The sequence below is a fragment of the Aricia agestis genome, chromosome 16, assembly GCF_905147365.1.
Source record: "Aricia agestis chromosome 16, ilAriAges1.1, whole genome shotgun sequence".
Classification (NCBI taxonomy): domain Eukaryota; kingdom Metazoa; phylum Arthropoda; class Insecta; order Lepidoptera; family Lycaenidae; genus Aricia; species Aricia agestis.
The window spans coordinates 2,507,898-2,528,698 of record NC_056421.1 but is presented as its reverse complement, the minus strand read 5'-3'; the positions used below and the strand labels follow the sequence as shown (position 1 = coordinate 2,528,698).

General features: G+C 35.6%; 1 long non-coding RNA gene across 1 annotated transcript; it reads left to right on the top strand.

Annotated features, from left to right (window-relative positions):
* The first annotated feature begins 594 nt into the window (after window positions 1-594).
* Window positions 595-12,228, top strand: LOC121734902. Its single transcript, XR_006036799.1, has 4 exons — window positions 595-714; window positions 2,017-2,019; window positions 4,977-4,985; window positions 12,217-12,228. It is a non-coding gene; the product is annotated as an uncharacterized LOC121734902 (long non-coding RNA).
* The last annotated feature ends 8,573 nt before the right edge of the window (window positions 12,229-20,801 follow it).

Here is a 20,801-nt window from a genome sequence, read left to right as displayed (position 1 = left end):
AAACGATTTTCATGAAATTTAGTATATAGGGGGTTTCGGAGGCGATAAATCGATCTAGCTAGAAATCATTTTCAGAAAATGTCTTTTTATTCGTGTTTTATCGATAATTGATAAACTGAAAAATATGACTCTTCCTGACATCTATTGGCGAATAATAATACTTACCATTTTTTTTTGTTGTCAACTAATTGTTTTAACGACCAGCAGATGGCGTTATTAAGTAATACAAAGTCAATGAATGTTTGCTACACCGAGCAAAGCTCGGTCGTCCAGCTTGCTTAGCACGGGGATTGAAATTTGTTTCCGATCTTCGTAGACAAAATATATCTATAGTTTTTTTGATAAAAGATCCTACGTTTAAGTAAATAAGGTCGTAGATTCATTGTCAATGTTATTTTATTTTGAAGTGCATTTTGTGAACTGTTTTATTACCCATTGTTTAGCGTGGGAAAATTGATAATTCCACCCTCAAAGAATCTACATCGCCAAAGTGCTAGACAAATTTTGTAACATTTTCTAAAATGTTTATAAATCCGAGCTCGCAAAACAATAAGTCGTAAAAGTTGCTCGAAAAATTTACATAAAAATTATTATTGTTGCCGATGAATCTACGACCTTATTTTTTAAATCAGGAACTATTTTCCAAGAAACTATAGTTATTTCTTGTCTTTATCTATTTCTTCTAGATCGACAATCCCCGTGCTAGGACAGCAGGTACTAATATATAATGTCGTAGTCGACTGGTTAAAATAGCAATTCAATCAAACGGCTGGCCCTTTGAATTTTTGAACAACGCCATTCAATCACACGGCTATGCTACAGCGTAATAAAGATATAATTCGTATATATACGAATACGTATATAAAATTCTCGTGTCACAATGTTAGTCACCGTACTCCTCCGAAACGGCTTCACCGATTTTTACATGCATATTCGGTAGGTCTGAGAATCGGCTACTGGCTATTTTTTATATTGATATGTGCATTTGTTGATTATATAATAGTAAATTATTACAACTCGAGACTAACGGCGACCATTGTTTGTGCGACGGGACGGGAGTACGGGACGGGATCGGGGATATAAGCTCGAAGCTGGGTTCACAGCAGCTAGACAGCTGCTGTGAACCCAGAACCGTCCGAGGGCGCAGATAAAAAAAATTGTGTAGTGACTACTGAGTGACCCCCCCCAAAATTTCAGGCTGCGACCGCGCCTGAAGGGCTCAGAAATAAATAAAAGAGATATTCTTTTAGGGAATCAAGAAGTGTGCATCGAAGGGCAGGCTCCAGCACAGAAGATGCAAGTTCCCAACTTCTCATAATTTGACCCGTAAAACCGATAAACGGCCGATAGGGCCATGAATTGGATTAGTATAGTAGGTACACACCCGTAAATCTGCTAGAGTGATCTTAAAAAATCCTTTCAAATGCATCGCTGGCTACGAAACAATTATTTTTAATCTCGCAGCGGGAATTATTCAAGACACTACACAATCCTAATTAGTCACGCCAAATGTAACTCAGTTTCCTTGTTATTCTACGGATAATAATTTTAATAGTGGGGTCGATGGCACGCAAATGGAGCAAAGTTTTTACCTGAGATACATTCATACTAATATTATAAATACGAAAGTGTGTCTGTCTGACTGTCTGTTACCTCTTCACACCCAAACAGCTGAACCGATTTTGCTGGGTATGGTCTTCGAGTCCCGGGAACGGTCATAGGATACTTTTCCCGAAAAATGTACGGTTCTCGCGTGATAAACTAATTTTGGCGCGACTGAGTTGTAGGCGTCATCTAATCTAAAACTCTACCTCAGATGATGACGATAGGAGTAAAGTAGGTACTACCAAATATTGTAGAGTTGTTACGTAGGTATATTAATTATAAAATTACCTACAAGAGGTATGGTATGCCGTAAGGCGTAAGATGCCTGAAAAAATAAACATACATGGCAAGAATACAGTATAGAACGGTATAGATTATAGAATCTAAAACTCTTCCTGAGTTTTTAAGAAGGGAGTACGACAGTACTCCCTTCTTAAAGCAGGCGCGGTCTGAAGGGGGGGGGGGGGTCACAGGGACATGACCCTCCCCCCAAAATCTAAGTTCAAATTGAAAAATCTCCAAATCTTACCAAATAATAAAAGGAAATTTCTAGCTATCCCCTAACCACCACTGCGTCCTTAGACCTTAGACAGCTGTCAACCCAGAACCGTCCGTGGGCGCAGATAAAAAAAATATATTAGTGTAGTGATTAGTGAGTGACCCCCCCCAAAATTTCAGGCTGCGACCGCGCCTGTCTTAAATACAGTACATAACTCTAAACTTTAGAGTTATATGAAATTTCTAACACAGTGTCGTACTCCCTTCTTAAAACCTGAGGCAGAGTTTTAGATTCTATACCATTCTATACCTACTGTATTCTTGACATCTGACATGTATGTTTATTTCTTCAGGCATCTAACGCCTTACGGCATACCATACCTCATGTATGTAATGTTATAAAATTATACGTAAGTAACAACTCTACAATATTTGGTAGTACCTACTTTATTCCTATCGTCATCATCAATAGTCATCGTCTTGTTGCATTTAATCACTACAAAGCTGATTATATTTATTATATATTTTACAAAGAAATAGAGTTATAAATATAATAAATATCTACCTTCTACTTTCTTGTTGGTAAGTCTTCCAGTATATAAAAACGTAGCTCATCAAGTCATCATACAACAAGTCGGACAAATAAAATTTTAAATTAAGTTGCCATATTTCTCCACAGACTAAAAAGCATAAAAATGCAGATCTTATGCAACGATATGTAATAAAGATCCAAGCGGTATCCCATATGCCCATTTTGGCTGTAGCTTTCCCGCCAAGTACGGCGGCCATGACAGTATGTGATTAAACAAGACATACAGTCCGTTCAGATTTATTACACCTGTGACAAAACCTTTATTCCAGAGGCATAAAGACCATTTTCTATTTAAACGCATTATACAGGTCGACCGCGAAACTTTTTTTTTGTGACAGCAACATTCTATTCATCATGTAAATTGTAAATAGAGTTTAGATTACCACACATATAAGGTAAGGACCGTATAAATATATAGCTATAATATGGAGTTATGACTTCTGTCAGTCTTTAATTACATAATAATTTAAGCCTTTGCTCTGAATAGTGTTTTATATATATTATAGCGTTTTCGGCATCTGAACTGCCCCGGGGCAGGGTGGGCCGACAGGAAACGGAAACATCCGAAGGACTTAGACTACGTATTGCACTAGTACTATCAAGGTCTATGCAATACGTAGTTTACATAGAGTATACATTATAGCAAGCTATAGAGTGCTTCTAACAAGGTATGAACTGTAAGCACGAGTGTGAACATATTTTCCTAGATGCGTCTTACGATGGCGCATGGAACATCACTAGACTTGCGTTATACGTTTGACAAGTATCTATAGAACTTCTGCTTACGATCGGCACAACGGGGAACGAGCGATTAGAGTGCTTCTAACAAGGTATGAACTGTGAGCACGAGTGTGAACATATTTTCCTAGATGCGTCTTACGATGGCGCATGGAACATCACTAGACTTGCGTTATACGTTTGACAAGTATCTATAGAACTTCTGCTTACGATCGGCACAACGGGGAACGAGCGATGCGCGCGCTCTATAGATTGCTAATGTATACTCTAAGGTAGTTTATGTTCTTAATTTAAACTAAAACGGATGTTTCCGTATCCTGTCGGCCCACCCTGACCCGGGGCAGTTTAGAATTTCAGATGCCGAAAACGCTAAATTATTACTTAGATGTACTTAGACAAGAGTTTACCTTGACTGGTTGATTGGAAAAACGCCATGATTTTCCAAGAAAAGTTAAAAACAAAACGGTCACTTGAGAAATAACGACTGAGCTCCCAAATTATTTACTTAATTCGATGTAACGTGTATTGAACTAACGTCATCAATATCAGTTTTAAAATAAAAGCACAAACTACATAATATAATATAATTTCTCTACATTTAAACAGTTTTCAACAAGTTTTTCATATACTTAATGTCATTGGTTTTCAAACGAATTCTTTACTTACTCAATCGCAGGACGTGACCAAAAACTAGAGTTCAAAGAAATTTAAATAGTTTTTCAAATTATTTCATATCTGAACTTTCAAACAACCTTAGATTTGCGTTACATAAATATTACAAAAATATAACACAATAATAATATTACTTATATAATACGGTACTGACGAAAGTCGAAACTCGAAAAATATTTTATGGTGACAATTTATTCGAATTTCAAAAGATACGCAATGTTTGTTTAAATTTCAAAAATCGAACTTGATTTTTTCTGTAATGCGAAAACACTGAATTAGGCAAAGAGCTTGTTTACGATGGCCAATCGCATTTATTTCTTGTTTCTGATTGCGGTATTGTTTGCGTGGGCATAGCGCCCTGTCAAAAGTACCATAAAGGCACTTTACTGACTCATTTTTTTATTTAAATATCCAGATTTGGTCTTCGCAAAGTTTAAGTCCTTATCTTTTTGGGATAAAGTTACGTTAGCTTTACATTTAAAGGTTTGTTGCCCTAAACATGAAATATATCATACATTTCTTTTTAGAGGGCCAAGTTTTTTTTTTATGTTTACGACTTTAAAAAGTCTAATACTTTATGACATCAGCCACAAGTTTTAAACATACAAACAAAAATATTGTAGAACAACAAATAGGTCTTCAGAGTTTGTGAGATATGTCATACTCTACATAAAATAATATATTATTATTATGTGTCATACAGTACACTCTACTCGAACTAAGAAGTCATTAAAAATTCTACGTATGATGATTGTTATTCTATTAATAGATTTTTAATCAATTATTGAGAAGCGTAACCTACAAAAACAGGAAAACGTAGCATTCAATAAATACTTACGTCTACCTAAACATAGCATGCACCTATATACAGTGTGTTAATGTAAACACCGTTATCCTTGAAACTTGCTTCAAACCATCAAATGAGCCCGTCAAAATGAACAACTTTTTCTAGGAGAACAATGCTGCCCCTCTATCATGAGCTCTTAAAGCCAGCCAGAGTACTGACTGGCTCGCATTTTGGTACCATGACCTCTATTTTCCAGCCAGTCAGTGGTCACGTGACTCAAAACTCATTTCTCCATTGTTAACTGAGTAATAATTTCGTATCATTTGGTATCATGACAACACTTCTGACATAAGCTCGCTTGCTTTTACGTCAAATACAGCAATTCAATAAACACCAACCAACGAGTAGCTTTTACTGAATAGTTTACATTTTAGTAATTTTATTACATACTTTTTAGTCTTAAATTATATTGCTATTTAGTTGGTTAGTTACTTAATAAGTTATATTTTAGTCTATAGCATATATTTTAGTGAAAATAATTCGTTATTAAAACCAAAAAACTAAACATTCGAAGTGTCCAAATTTTTGGAAAACGATTAAGTATTCTCAAGTTAATCACGAAGTGATACATAAGTAAAGACGTAGAGACCTTAGTAATCCATTTAGTGTTAGTGAGGTTTCAGAATAATAACATAAGTGAGGTGTAGTATATTAGTACAATATACCTATATGTCTAGTCAACAATAAGGTTTGCATTTGTGCGATGAGCTAAGACTGCATTGATTTAGTACACAAGAAACACATACAAGGTATAAGGAACACAAGTGTTGTGTATAATTACTGTAAAACAAGTATGAATTTTCACCAAAAACCTACAGGTACAATCTTATAGTTGCATTGTAGGTTTTTGTGTTATTTCACAAACTATTTCCTTGTAAACCTGAAGTATTTTGGTATATGCATGATAAACACTGCACCAAAGAGGTAAATTCAATATTAAGTACTTACTTTTAACAAGAATTTTCAGAACACAACCTTTTAAACTTTAGATGTATGTATAACATGCTCCGGATAAACATTGACACACCTAAACTAATAGAAAAGTTAAATAATTGATAATATCATAGAATCCCAATTAGCTAAATTCTCATATGAGCACTTTTTCATTTATAACTTCTTCTCTTGACTACAATATGGTATTATATGATGGGAATAGTGTAAATCACTAAATTTTACTCAAAAACAAAAACCTACATTATAGTACTTTTCCAAAAAAGACTTACTTAATAAGAATTGCATAACAAACATATGGAACTTATTGTTCATAAAACATAATATTATCATAGGAACATATATTATTATGTATTACCAAAAATACTTTTGTACTTACCTCAATAATAATAATAAGTAAGTATTAGTTTTATATTAAATTAAAACTTAAAATACATGAGGACTTACTATGTACTTCTTAGGAACCTATCTTAGGAGCATTTCGTACAATCTTTTGATTGCAGTAGGTCTTTGTGTTATTTCACAAACTATTTCCTTGTAAACCATGCATGATAAACGCTGCACCAAAGAGGTAAATTCAAAGGTATTACTTTCTCAATAACAAGAATTTTGAGAACACAACCTTTGAAACTTTAGATTCATATATATATTCACGAATAAATATTAACACACACACATACACCTAAACTACTAGAAAAGTTAAATCATTGATAATATAAAATCCAAATTAGCTAAATTCTCATATGCACTTTTTCATTTATAACTTCTCTTGACTACAATATGATATAATATACAATGGGAATAGTCACTAAAACTCAAAAATATAATCCTACATTACTTATAGTACTTTTTCCAAAAAGACATAACAAAAATTGCATAACAAACATACTTATTGTTCAAAAAACATAATATTTTCATTGGAACTTATATTATTATTACCAAAAATACTTTTGTACCTCAATAATAATAATATTAGTTTTATATTATTACATTAAAATTTAAAATACATGAGGACTTTAGTAAGTCCTCATGTATTATACATTTTAAAAAGATGTGGTCGTTTTAGGGACCTATCAGACAGAGTGGTCATGCGTTGAAGCATTTGCGTTGGTGACTGAGGAGCAATTCTGACACATTCAGAACTCCTCCTGTGTGAGTATATAGAGATACTCACACGGGAGGCATTCTACAACATAATACAACACAAAGAACACAAAACCCTTGACCGCTCTCTGTCTGAGATATCCCAGGCAATTTCCCATAGTTGCAACTTGCAATGCAGTTTTTAATTGTTATTGGTTTGCCAAATAAAAGTCTGAAATTATAATATTGTTTTTATCTTTCATCAAAAGTTTGTATTTGAACTCCTTTAATAATAATAAATTAATATTTACACAAGGGATATTTGATTCATCTTCTTTGATTTTAAGTGACAAGACCTTGTTTAAGATTTCCGCTGTATAAATATTTTTATAAGTATAATATAAAAGAGATTTACCACTTGCCTATCTGATACTAGGTTGATAATAAGATGTAAGACAAATATAGTACCTATTGATGAAAGCTGTGTATGAATATGTATCTAAGGTAGGTATATTTAAGTGAGAAAATAAATGAAAAAACATTTAAAAACGAGTATTTATTAAATTTCTTTTAATTAAAGCTTTTGAGTGAATATATATTATCTTCCTAGGACTTTGTCATCATTACACTTGCAATTCTTTATTATAAAATGTAGTACTTATAGTATCTCAGTGTTAGCAATCATCCTTTATCCTGAAAAATATTTGGTTCAGCGTACACAATACTAATAATGTAAAATGCCTTACAAGGCACGAAAAGGGGATTATTAAACTTATAAATTGCCTGTTTATGTTACATAATGAATAAATGGCTCATAAATAGTTACAATAATACCTATTTGAAAGCTCAAAAAAACGTAGGTGTTCAAGAATGAGTTCAAGTTCAACAAACTATGTTCAACTCATGACATCAACTCTGTTGTAATGCATGTAATTGTAATCCAGAAGTTTGATGCATTTCTAAGACTTTTTTATGGTAGATTATTTAGCGTAGGTATCAAATAGGTATAGGATATAATAAACTTATCAATTTCTTGCATATAACATAATCTCTTTATACTTAATAACAATATTTAATAATCTTTTTTTTTGTCTCCTTCTTCTTCTTTTTTTTAATTGCCGACTCAGTTAGTTGCCAATGTCAGAGAATTCTTTCTCCTCTAGATCGCCATGCTTGTGATAATATAAACATGAAGGAGTGTTATTTTCTCAGTGTTTTCATAAAGGGCTTATAAAATACCAAAAAAATATAAATAAAACCATTTACACATTTATAATAATTACCTTTAAATACAATAAATCGGTGCAAAAGTAACTATTCCTACATTGACCACGTTATATATTAGAAAATAGTATATTTTATAATAAAAAATATCAATTTTTTTTTAACTATATTTTCATCTTGATTTACAATTTTTCCGTTAGTCGTTATGGCTAAGCCATTTCAATTCCTAAAAAAAAAAACAATTCCGTGAGTCAAATTTGACGTTCGTGTTTGACATTTCTTAATCCAGTTCAGAGACAATTATTACAGGTTACAACCATTCAGAAGTAAAAGTTGTTATGATGCGAAAAAAGAACAATTTACTTTACAAGTGTTTTCTGAGCTGCGCGGATTAGCTCAGGTTTTGACAAAGTTAATGATAAGGCCCCTGGGAACTCAAAAAAAATGCCGTCCTCATACCCGTACATACGGATTAGAACTTTATTGCTAATGCTTTATTGGATGCCCGGATCGATAATTTGTATGAGTATGAAGACGGATTTTTTGACGGGTTTATTTGATGGTTTCAAGTATAACGGTAAGTATATAAACAAAGTTATTAAAAGTACCTATCAATTAAATCATATTAGCTTAAACTGATAATAATATTTCAAGTAAAATTATTAATTTAATATATCCAGTATTTTAAACAATCAACCTCCACCTCGATACGAAACTTCATCAAATGGTTCGGACTTCAACGTGAAGAGGTAACAGACAGACACTTACATCAATAATATTAGTATGGAATCAATTAGTAAATACAATAAATCTTAGCAAATGGACCATGAACCCAAAACCACAACAATACGAAGATAAGAGAAAACGGACAATTGCAAATCGACGACGCTTTCCAAGCACCGAAATAAGCTTAAATCACACGCCCGGCCCTTTGCGGAGCTTCACACGAGCGGCGGTAAAGCAAGCCTTAAGAGGATACACCAGGGGCTAGACAAATGAAAAAAAAGTACGTGTAATATCTATAGATGTCTCCCTTACCTCAAGCCTATACCGCAAAACGCGATAGAGACAACTGCAGAAAATCCAGAAAATCAACGATTCGTGGTCCCCTGATTCCTTCTCCAAAACTTAACCGATTAAAGTATTTTTTTCATTAAAGATTAAAAAAAGGCTTGAGATGTGTTCCTATGTTTCGCTTTTTTTTGTATATTCTAGCCAAATCTGTTTTCTGGACGTTTGAACACAGCGGAAAATCTGGCCATTTGTTTGGGTTTTTGAGCGTTCATATCTTATTTAATAATTAAATTATGAAAAAAAAAAAGGAAACATAGGGACATTGTATTAGTGGCCGTAGATATGCAGGAAAAAAATTATAACACTACTAGCATTATCCAGGGAGGAAACAACGTTTGTATGGATAAAAGGGCGGTGTGGACTCCTCTTAAAACTAACTACTACAGACTACTATTCAGTAGTCTGTGTCAAAATTTACAGTAACTATAGGTCTACCAGAATCTGATGGCAAAAAGTGAGAAAATAAATTGACTCTAGCGATACCGGGGTAATTGGAATAAAACATTTTGATCCTTTATTTTCCTTATACTTAACGGCTTATTCTGTGTGTAAAACATGCAAGCATAAAATTTATCCAATGATCAGGTACTTATATTTTTTTGAAAATCTGCCATCATAATTTGCCATCAGATTCTGGTAGACCTATAGCAAGTGTTGGGATCACAAAATTTTTGAAGAGGAAGGGGAATGCGAGCTGTCGTTTATTGTAATTTGTACATACCTAGGTACTAGTTACTATGTAACAAAGGAATGTAAATATTAGCAGAGCCTCTGGCCCTGCTGATCAAATTATAATGGATTTCGTAGCAAGCAATTCTCAAAATCGACGCAGGCGCCTAGGCAGTATTAACAATGCACCAAAAAAAAAATTTACTTGCTACGGCACGTTCAGATATGCGCGTTTTCTGCTGTAGCATTTGGGAAAGTGTTTTCTCAAATTCAACTGCAGAAACCGCGAGCTGTTTTCGCGCGCGCAATAAATGCGCACGTCTGAACGCGCCTTTAGCCCCTTACGGTAAGGATCGCGTCGGTCAGTCGCTTCGTAGGTCATTTAATACGCAGTGTTTATTTACACCCAAATTAACTTTTTCAATTAACAGTTTTAATAAATTAATTAATTTATTACACCAAAGAAAGCCACTGTCCTTAATTATTCCTGCATTCAATATACCCAAAGCTGATTACATCAAAATTCTTTTAATGACAAAAATATTATCCACAGCTTAACATAGTACCCCCTTTTTTGAAGTCGGTTAAGAAATTATATTGTATAATTAATTATTAATAATATAAAGTACGATTTGTAAACAAAAACTGTTAAGTAGTAGGTGTTTTACATAATCTTTGCCACAATATGCAAAAACTAACAAAAAAAAATCCAAGGTCCTTTGCCATATTTTGATAAGTATTCCATTTCCAAAAATTTTTATTTCCTAAGGGCCTGTTTCACCACTTCCTGATAAAGTGCCGGATAGGGCATCCGCAACTTTTTTGGCAGCTTCTCTATACTCCATCTGTCAAGATAAGTGGTGGATAGCCTATCCGGCACTTATCAGGTCGAAGTGGTGAAACAGGCCCTTAGCTAAGTAGTAAGTATCGGCAAAGTTCCAAGTGGTTAAAACGTAATTCAAAAAGGCAATTTTTCCTCGTATGTACTAAATGGTCTTGTGATGTAACTCATTAGAATTGCTAATACAACATTGTACTAAATCGCGAATGGCATAGAATCTTAATTCAATTACTCATTACTTTGCAAAAACATAATTAGATTAAGAATGCCTTAAATAGAGAGGATGTATGATCTTTTCTGTCAAAGAATGTTAATAACTGGATTGATTACTCAGCTTTTGGGTGCAACCATGAAATTATACGTGTGTTTGTTTTGTACAACATAAAGCCTCGTCCACATTAGTTCGTGTTTATAGTTTGTTTATTACCTAATATACAATTTCCTTCATAATCGAGGATATAAATAAAATTAGTGTTATTTGTTAAACAACAAAGTAAACCAACAGCCTACGACATTAATTTATAGCAATAGTTGCTAACTTGCTACTGATACACACATTTAAAGTAATTTATGTAGCGTACAGCTAATAATACACACATAAATATAGAGTAGAAAAACAAGTACACAAAACATTTAGTAATCGTAAGTAAAACAAGTAAAAACTAGTAAGCTTCTATTTGTTTCTTTTCTTACAGTAGACTTTTTACGGGAATATTGTCCTTTTACAGCATAGAAGGTTACCATCGTGTTCGTTTAGAATTTAAACTATGTACTGCCAAAAAATATTATCAAAAGCTGTACAGTCGTTTTTAGGTAAAGAAGTAACAAACGCACACTTCTACAAATTTTTGCCTTCATGAATTAGTGTAATTAATCGACGATACCTATAATAGGTAAAGCTTCTATAAGAAAATGTATGGCTTTGAGCGGACTCTATATAATATATCCCTATCGTGATCTAAAATAGAGATCAAGACAAAATAGATAATATAGAGTTATTAAGTAAGATCAAAACTTCGAGTTACTCCACATTCATTCATTTAGACGATCTTTCTTTATAACCTTCGCAATCGCTTGTTGTCCGAACAATTTATGTATGCTTCTATTTATTACAATTTACAATAAATAAAAATGGCAAAAACATACAAAATACACCGATTTTAAGAGCTCACCTGACTCTAAAAATTAAACATCGTCCTTCTCTCTTCACACTCACGCCCGTCTTTCATATGCCAGGTGAAAAAGGACGGCGCGGAATCATCGCCGAGTTAGTTTTACTTGAATAAAAGACGAACTATAATGATTATGAAAAAAGTGTTTTGAGCATATTTAGGTTTTATCAATACCTTTTTAGATATTAAAAAATATTAAAGAAAAGACAGCAAACTTCGAAGATCCAAGCAAAAATGTGTCTAAAACAAGGTTTTTTGTAAAAAAGAAACTATCGAGCATTTTTTGAGTAATCGTGTTTTCGTCTTGGGCATATTTTAATCTTTATAAACTGAAGTTACTTGTGTCAAAAAATCAGTTTTCTAGACCTTACAGATTTTGAGATCTAGGTTAAAGTATGTAGTCAAGTTAGGGTCATATGGGCTCTTAAGCACCAATATGACCGCGCCTCTACCGCAGCAGGCGCCTAGCCCGTCCATCTAGAATCTAGATAGTTAGTACCTAGTGTGAGAAAAATGTCCTAGCCCTCACCTAGATAGCGCTTCGCAGTATGACCCTATATGTCGCGACATGTCAACTATGATATACAACATAGCAATATCACTGTTTGTTCACATGACCTACTGAATTGGGTTAGAATCTAGATTTATATTAAATTCTATGTCGATATTTGGCGAGGTGTTTTAGGTAGGCTATAACATGGCCTGTTAAATAAGCTAAGGGCCATACCCGCTTAAACAAGACTTAGATTAGATATTATGTAAGTAAGTACAAGTAAACGTATGTAAACTCTTTTTTATGTGTTTCCATATCTGAATGAAAAACGGTGAATAGTTTGTTACCTCCTTACGCTATAATTGATTTTGATGGGTAAAATATGTAGCTGGTACCATCGAGAAAATTGATTCCTAAGCAGTTGACGGACCTACGTCATTTGATCGGCTTGTGTCAATTCAATGTTAGCTGTGATCTGTCGAATAGGTTTGACTTAACCACAATAGACATAACGACCAGTAGTTCGACTGCAAAGAAACGGACAGGTTTCAATATCTGTCAAATTCGTCGGGTTTCACTAGGATTATGAACGGAATGTGCCTCGCGCTGGCTGATAATAATTTATTTTTAAATATTTAAAATAAAGATTTCAAAATTGGATTCTGACAATTTTAATCGCATGTGCCAAAACACAAACAACAATACGACCAAAGAGGAACACATCCAGCAAATATGTCATAGTTTTAAATTCGTATGTAACAAGTTAACAACCCTAGCGACGATTTTCGTCATAATACGTCAAATTTAAAAATTTCAACATCAGCATAGCTAGCACAAGCACGTAGACAAACGAAAGAAACTAAATTTTGACAGTTTTACCGGAAAAACATTGGAGTAAAAGTTTCTTTCCTATCTCGATATCTTTCGCTTTTGAAAATCTATAAGTCAAGCATGACGATCCGCTTTTGACATTTAGTTTCTTGATTCTGTTTTTATTTTTATTATGGCACTTGGCTATAAAACCATGGCCAGTGTCGAATAAATGGCGGCAAATTCAAAAAATCGATGTATAGCAACCCTGTCTATAGCCGGAATTATAGTTTTGATCTACAAACTACGAATAATAAAGTTCCTTAGTTTTTATTATTCGTATTTCGTAGATCAAAACTATAATTCTGGCTATAGACAAGGTTGCTACACGTCGATTTTTTGAATTTGCCGCCATTTACTCGACACTGGCCATGGTTTTATAGCCGAGGTGCCATAATTAAAAAAAAAGAACCAAGAAACTAAATGTCAAAAAAAAAATAATTGCCGTTGCTTTAATGGTTGCTATGGAAAGAGTTTCTTGTCTTTGTCCACTGAAACTCAAGTCGATGGGTGGTGCCATGCTCGGGAATTAGATATGTAGACATGGGAAAGAAACTGCCATTACTTTCTTCCGAAGAATCGACTGGGAAACCCCGTGCTAGCTACGCAGTTCTAAGTCGGCATACTCTATCATTCTGTCTACTCTGATTTAACGCAACCAAATTACTTCCGCCATCTGCCTAGGAATCAACTTCTCTGATAGTACTTTGGTCTTGATAAAATAAGATGAGTTGGCTGACAGCAGTAGTTGCATGTGGGCTCAACCATAAATAATAAATGCTTAACACAGAGAGAAAAGTGCGCAAGATGAACAATTTCTGATGTCCTATCTACGTCGAACCATAGATTTGCAAGTAAAATTCAGAAAATTATAGATACATATAAATTTATAGTATTTTCAATTTTAAAATTTTCCCAAGTGACATATTTTTTCATTTATCGCCTCGCCAAAATTGAAGATAGGGTAAGCGCTCAGAATTTAGTCAGCAATATTTGCCCTGTCCCTGATCGTTAACCTGACCCTAGTCGTTAACTCCTCAGTCCTCGCAGCACAGAGATCGTACCTTCGTATTCGTCTAACTAGCGAATGCATTTTGACTAAAGGTTGGTGGAGTGTGCTTCGAATATAAAGCTCTCAATATAAAGGCATTGCGCCAGCTTCATAGGCCACATTACAGCTCGACAAAGCTTTAAATGAACGTGGCGAAATACGGAACTAACGCTGCCATCATACAATAACTTCATTTTTGACAGTCCTCCTTTACCAGCAGCGCTCCCGCCGACGTTCATATAAAGCCTTGTCGCACTGTAGAGTCTTTCTGTGGGTGGTTGGTCCGTGCTTGACCATAAATTGGAATCAAAATTCCATACTTTACACCGTGTAGAGTACACGTTGGTCCATTGCGTTGGCTCTATGGGTTGGCCCAATAATCCAATGTACAGCGGGCTTTAAGCAATGAATGAAAGTAAGATAACGATGATCACAAGCCCACGCAAGGCCAGGGGCGACCACTAGTGTAGTGGGCGGTGATAGAAAGTTATATAAACTATTGGTTATCCTGACAATACATTGTACGTACATCAGGTAATTATATGAGTCACAGTATGGACTTGGGATCTATTAGTATTTATATCATAAATTTTTGCTCTAACCCAGGATATATGTCAGTATGGGCCGGTACACAAAAACACGGCACGACGTCGTACGGCGTCGTACGGCGCCGTGTCGGACGCGCGTCGAAAAAAACCACGGCACGGCGTCGTACGGCGTCGTACGACGTCGTGCCATAGAAACTCGTCTTGAATTTCTAGGTGAGTTTCTACGGAACGACGTCGTACAACGCCGTACGGCGTCGTGCCGTGGTTTTTTACGAGGCGCGTCCGACACGGCGTCGTACGACGTCGTGCCGTGTTTTTGTGTCCCGGCCCTGAGTCATTACAATTTGGCTGTCTCCCGCTTTGCTTGGAAAGGGAAACTAGATATCTCCTACTCCTCCTACATTTCTTCTGATTAATTTCGTTGCGGGTCCCAAGACAGATTTAGCTTGTCACTCGAACACCCCTGAGGGTTTTCGTGGTTACCACTGTTGATCCCGGCGACACAGGAGTTGCAGTGGTGGGAATGTGTGGTGGGCCAATTGCCCGTAAAAAATACCCAGGATACTTTTTATCACATAAAAATGTAGGGTTCCCGCACGATCAACGAGTTTCTGCACAACGGAGTTGCGGACATCAGCTAGTCCAGTAATTCTCAAAGTGTGCCCCGCGGAGCCCTAGGGTTCCGCAAAGACCTTGTTATAGGGACTCCGCGAGCGATACGTAAATTGCTTTTAGAAAAGTCATCACTCATCGGACACCAGCATGGAGACAATTTATTCAAAGACAAAACCTTTTTTGGGACTGGGGTCCGTCAAAAATGTTACCTCCAAAAGGGGCTCCGTCACCAAAAAAGTTTGAGAACGGCTGAAATACTCTAGTACCTATTAAATAGAAAAATAAAAAAAAATACGTAGTAGAGCCATGCTTCGGCACGAATGGGCCGCCTCGACCGGAGAAATACCACGGGCTCACAGAAAACCGGCGTGAAACAACGCTTGCGCTTTGTTTCGCCGAGTGAGTGAGTTTATCGGAGGCCCAATCCCCTACCCTATTCCCTTCCCTACCCTTCCCTACCCTTCCCTATTCCCTTCCTTACCCTCACCTTACACCTATTCCCTCTTAAAAGGCCGGCAACGCACCTAAAGCTCTTCTGATGTTGCGAGTGTCCATGGGCGACGGAAGTTGTTTTCCATCAGGAGACCCGTTTGCTCGTTTGCCCCCTTATTTCATAAAAAAAATATAATCTATCCAGTTGTAAAAACTAATAAAAATAAAGTGCGCACTATTTTTTCCGTTTTACATTTTCGAGCACACGAACAGACTCCAAGAATTTAATTGATACCGTAGTCCGTAAGCTTTATGATTCGTGAACATTACCAAGCTAAACATATTTTATAGAGATCCGTTGAAATATTAAAACATAAAAAAATAATTGTACTTACTACTAACTTACTGCAACTTACAGCTGTACGACTTTTTATTTAATCGTAGTGTACGGCAAAAAATATTGAGGAGTTTGAAAACTGACTTTTTCATTAAAAAATTATATCTTTAAAAAATTATTAAAAATAAAAACTCTGTATATAAATAAGTAATTATAATCACCAAAGACGCTTGGTGACTCGAAATTCGAATGGAGCTCAGAGAATAATGGCAGTAATTAGTAAAACAGTACAAAAAAACTACGGAACTCAAATAAAAATAGAAAATTCTACTCACATAATATTTTAAAATTATTTTTAGATCAACAATTAAGACGTTTGTAGTTTATCGCCATATCGTCACGGACTATAAGCAAATGAGAACTATATGGTCGAAACCAGTGTTTTTCAACCTTATTTATGGTAAGTATAAAAAAAATTCACAACCACGATTGTATGCAAAATTACACTTCTTAAAAGGTCCGTCACAAAAAAATTAAGAGAACCGCTAAAATGGACAATTTGTACACTTTAACTAATTAAGTTATAACAAGCTAAATATTTCATAATTCATACTATGTGGTTTCGGTTAAACGTTCACGACATTTCGTGATCGGTTCGTGCCAATCACGTCTGTTATGGTCATGTGGTCATTTTTGTGATCGTTTCTAAATAGATCTTGAAGATCGTGAGCTTGTACACGTATGTGACGAAACCATAGACTTAGAAATGGACTGAGCAACACGATTAAATTTATCACTCGCTAAAGCTTAAACGGCGAATCGAGGCACACAACTTTATATTTTGCACGAAATCCTGTGTCTCTATCTTTTGACTCTCCTTTTTTTATACAGCGAGAAAATGATTTTTATTTGCGGGGATGGGGGTCCTATTCCCCAAGTAAGTAGGTCCCTCTCAAACTCGGTGGTACTCCACTATGCGCCCTAGGCGGGCAGCGGCGCCGCCGCCTGCTACCGCGCAGGCTTTTCTTTTTACCCTTTTAGGTCTCCAAGGCTAAGCAAAGGCCCCTAAAGGGCTTGCGAGAGCCATTTCTGTCTTTGCCATAATGATACTATACATAACTTGATTATACTTACCTAAGAAGGAGAGGAAGCTATCGTGCGGTCCATACTAACTGTCTTGTAGCCTGTAGGTCCAGTGTAGCTCTACCGTGAATTTAAAGCTATAGTATTTATCGATACTCGATACCGACTACGTAAATATTTAGTATGGCGATTTTGGTTCCGCAAGTAACCGCTAGAGGCGCTGTAAAATTTGCCATACTTAAAATGTACGGTAGTCGGTATCGAGTATCGAAAAATACTATAGCTTTAAACTCATTGTAGAGCTACTCAGGTACTTACTGTAGTAAAGACACAGACAAGTGACAACTATAGCTGAAAGCTCGATTAACATTTTTACACTTTCCTGTCCTTATTTTTTCTTTCTTTTTCTTACTATACAATTGGATGATGAACGCTCTATACATTATAAGTCTATGGATTAACAAACTTTAGTTTGCGACGACGATAAAAACTAAGGTAACTTTTATTCTAAGGAGATAGAGTTTCGATTGCCGTGCTATGATAAATTATCTATGTTCTGTATGTTTGTACGTCTTGTCCACCTGACATTGTCGTATTAGGAATTGTGAACTAAACGAAGTTGGGTAAGACCTAGAGTCCGAGACCCATGATCTCATGAACTAGACAACCGCAACCCTTTGACAAAGTTCGAAGTGCATTATAATATTTATTATTTAATAACAAATACATAATATCTCTCTCAGTAGTTACTAAGAGAGAGATAAAGAAAGCCAGAGACGCATTGGGCACCCTTTTTCGTTATGTCCTACCATCGAAGAAATCGATTCAAAATTCAAAGAAATATATTATGTCGGACCAACGTCATTAATCATTAACATTATACTCATTAGTCATTACTCATTTCCTCAGGGCAAAATGTCTGGTTTCCGCGCTATTAACTAATTTCAGCGCAAGGAAATTGCGAGCAACGTAGTATTTGAATTTAACATTTTTTCACACGACACTACAAGTTAAGGAAATAAGTTAGTTGTAAAATATGCATTTATTCTGATTATGTCATAGTGTCTACCTACGTTTGTTACTTTATTGGCTGCGACTTATAACTACTAGCCTACTAAAATCAAAGTTAGATTTGCTATATTTGGAGGGCACTGGCCAATAATTTCATTTATAAAAACAGTAGATAAATAACTACTGACTGCTTAATGGATATCCATATTCCATATAACTATAATGTCTGTCTGCTACCTATATTCACGATTAAACCGTTTAACCAATTTGATGGAATTTGTTTACTAGGAGGAGATACTTTGAGACCAGGAAAAAATCTCGTTCTTGTGAATACGAGCCTAATTTGAAGTCTTGGCATGCCCAAGGCCCAAGCATGATACGTCTATAAAGTTGAATTTGTTTGTTTGGATCGAATAAGCTCCGGAACCTACTGGGCCGATTTTGCTAAAATTCAGAATAAAATACAAATACTGTCAAAATCATAACCTTCCTTTTGTTTTGCCGTAGTCGGGTAACAAAGTAGATAGTCTTTTTTATCGTGGGGAAATGTGCGACTATCGTAGGATACCGTTTTATGCGGGCGAAGCCGTACGCAGTTTATATAACAGTATACTTAGTAAGTACTTATACAATAAATTAAGTATGTACAATATATAACGCTAAGCAGGTACAAATCAATCAGAGTTCACATCAGTGTCGCCGGTGCGAGCTGCGAGCTACGGTCATTCGCCGTATATGGCCTGATGCCTGGGCCGCACTGACTCACAGTACTGGATTTAGATTAGGTATTAGGAGTTAGGACGAGCGCTCACTTGAGAGGGCCACGACAATCTTAAGACAGGCCCACCACACATTCCCACCACTGCAACTCCTGTGTCGCCGGGATCAACAGTAACCAACCACGAAAACCCTTTAATATGATCTCAGGGATGCCCGAGGGCCCAGGGACAAACTTAATCTATCTTGGGACCCGCAAAGATCACAAGAAAGATAGAGTAGGAGATATCCAATTTCCCTCCCCAAGCAAAGCGGGAGTCGGCCAAATTGTAATGACAATCCTAATCAGCGTTGCCAGACGTCCCGATTTTTTCATCAAAATTAAATGTCCCGCGCGGGACAGGCTCAGTCCCGCTTTTCGGGGACAGCCCGAACGTACATGCCAGCTGAGAAAGAAAGGGGCGTAATGAAGATAAGAGTGTGGGAGATAGAGGGGTGGATTTTCTTTGGCTACTTTTGCTATCTATTGTCACGTAAAAGTAATTTTAATGCAAATAAAAAGATAAAAATTCAAAAAACTTTTGATTTTATACCTTTTTTTTACGTTGTCCCGCTTTTGACTGAAGAATCCCACTTTTTCACTAAAAAAGTTCCAAAGTCCCGACTTGGCACAAAAAAATCTGGCAACGCTGATCATAATCTTAATTTTGAAGTAGGTACCATAAAAATTGTACTTAAGTGTTTTTGACAAGGAACTCACATTGAGTGAGCTGTTAGTTGTTAGCAACTTTAAAAGAGTAGGAGCTTATTAGGTAAGTACTGAAATAGCTGTTGAGGTTAAGGCGAATTTTGAAAAAGAGGAACCAACAATTATTTACTACTTTTTAGGGTTCCGTACCCAAAGGGTAAAAACGGGACCCTATTACTAAGACTTCGTTGTCTGTCCGTCTGCCTGTCTGTCTGTCTGTCGCTAGGCTGTATCTCAAGAACCGCTATAGCTAGACTTCGGAAATTTTCACAGATTGTGTATATCTGTTGCCGCTATAACAACAAATAATTTTAATATTTATGGGGGGCTCCCATAGAACAAACATGATTTTTTTAGCCTTTTTTGCTCGATATCAATAATGGCAACAGGTAGGCACTTGAAATTTTCACATAGGCCTTAAATATATATGTGTACTTAAATAATTAATTATAATGTTTAAATAAAATAAAAATTTAACCCATACAAAAAACACAATTTTTAGCCTATTTTTGCTCTATGACGGTACGGAACCCTACGTGCGCGAGTCCGACAGGCACTTGGCCGATTTTTAGTTATTTTTTAAGAATTTTACTGTTTTTACCTTGCAAGAGTTGCAAGTCAGTTTCAATTTTTGTTCAAAATAATAAATTATTATTATTAAGTATCAAGTTTAATGAAACTGTAAACTCTAGTGCAAAAAAAAAAACACAGGGTGCAAAACGTGTATACGTAACTTACGTACATTGTACCTACGTATAAAACGAGCATTTATTTTGAGGCCATGTCGCAACTTGTGGCGCCTCCGACTTGGTTTATAAATTAATTAATTGATGTCGTTAATTTTATAACAAATTGTCGAATTCCCCCGCCGGCATAATTATTTAATTTGTATCAAGTTTTAACAAATTGGTAAATAACCACAAAATTAAA